Genomic DNA, 2,046 nt, shown 5'->3' with positions numbered 1-2,046 from the left:
TGCGGCAGATGGCAGAACCCACTTAGAGCAGGCAGGTTTTTGGGGGCTTCAGGGGTGTCCTGGAATAGATTTGGTGTCCTATAACAGATTCTGTCCTCTTAGCAGATTTGGGGTGCCCTATAACACTTCCATGAGAGGACAGAGGGGACATTTTCACCGAGACAAAAGCTCATGAGGCCCAGAGGCGGCCTGGGAGTGATGTGTTTACAAGTCCAGAACCACCAGGAGGGCTGAGTCTCCAGAAGCGGGGGAGGCACAGGCCAGAGTCCTGCCCACACCCCGACTTCAGACTTCTGACCCAGCGCGTGAGGGGCTGATTCTATTGTCCTAAGCCGCCTGACTGTGGTTTTCGGTCCACAGTCCCTGGAAGCCGGCTAATATCAGCGGCCTCTGCGCCAACTTCCTTCTGACCGAGAAGCTGGTAAAGCGGCGTCCAAAGTCTGGATCCAGGGCCGTGCCGCCAGCGATCTGTATCAGGTTTCAAATGCACCTTCAGTGACTTTTGTTTTTCTCACAAAAAATCAGAACAAACAGGGAAAGGAAAGGACTGGCCGGGAAGCCCCAAGTAGGTAACCCACAAAGCCCAGTTCAGGGCCGGCGGGTGGAAAAGCAGCGTGGAGAGACCCCTGTGTTGATGGGCCACCGAGCACCAGCTGGACTGCTCCGGGAGAGGGCTCAGCACATCCGGTCCAAGAACAGTCGACCAGCCAAGTGTGGAACTGTGACCAGCCACACCGGGCCTTCTAAGAGGAGGCTGGGTCGAAATGGATGGCTGGGAGATGGAGACCTGATAGTCTTTATTACGACGGGGGAAATATGTTGAGAGAGACGATCTGGCCCTCCCTGGTGGCGCAACAGGTTAAAGTGCAGCACTATGAAGCTCTCTGTAGCCTCTGCAGCATGAGTTCCATCCCCGGCCAGGGAGCTGACACCACGGCACAGCAGCCCTCTCCTGACCTGCCCGCTGCTCCCCTCAGCAGTGTGTTTCAGTCAGTCAGTCTGTTCTGCTCCCCACTGTGTCTCTGGTGAGTCCTCTCACCCCCTGCACCTCTGGCCTGTAGCAGAGGTACACATAAATAAATAAATCTTAAAAAAAGAAAAGAAAAGAAAAGAAACGATCTGGACTTAGGAGATTTTTCTAGACAGTCTAAAAGTTATCGAAAGGAGGCAAAAATAACTTTCATGCTATGTAATCAGTGGCCATGCAGAAAAAAAGAGTTATCCAGTGTATCTGACAAAGTGGAATAATCCTGCCCCAAACAAACTCTCAAGGACAGTATTACTTCTTTTTGAATAATAAAAAAAAAATTAATGAAGAAAAGCTCCCTCACGAACCATGCCATCCACAAAGGGTAGAACCCAGCCCAAGATACTATCTGTAGAGGAAGTCCAGACCCCAATTCCTGTGAGCTTCAGCTCTCACTATGAACCCCAGTGGGTGACTTCTGGGTCTCTCATCTTGAAGGAGAAGAAAAAGAAAACACTGGAAGTAGCTGTATCCACCTCCTCTGCTGAAGGGGATGACCTGGGAGAAGGACTTGCGGGAAGTCTGTGTGCACACCGGGGTCAGGTAAAGATTCTGGTTTGTGACGTGGAGACATCTCCAACACATGAAGCAACAGCAGGTTATCGGGGCACCAGACAAGACTGCTTTGCACACAAGCGCCTTTATCAGGACAAGGGAGCCCCGAAATCGCTTCCACTCAAGCCCTGGCATCTTTCCTGATGCACAGTGTCTCCGGTCTGCCGGCCACCCAGCTAAGCCACGTGATCCCTCCCCCAGAAGCTCTGCAGGTGCACACACAGAACCTTCTGGACCAGGCCTGCTAATGACACATCACGAGACCTTAGCGGAGACCCCCCAGAATGGCTGGACAATGGTGGGGACACAGACGAGGCCCTGGGACAGGGCACCTGGAGGAGGTTCCAGAACTCAGTAAAGTGGGGAACAAGCAGGACTGAAGTTCGTCGATAAACAAAAAGCTTTCGACCAGCTGTGCCATGACTTTCTCTTCCATGCCTGTTCAAAGGCAAGTTCAGGCCAGG

This window comes from Condylura cristata, unplaced genomic scaffold (genome assembly GCF_000260355.1).
Source record: "Condylura cristata isolate star-nosed mole 26May11 unplaced genomic scaffold, ConCri1.0 scaffold00034, whole genome shotgun sequence".
Taxonomy (NCBI): Eukaryota; Metazoa; Chordata; class Mammalia; order Eulipotyphla; family Talpidae; genus Condylura; species Condylura cristata.
Note: the sequence above shows the minus strand (reverse complement) of the source record.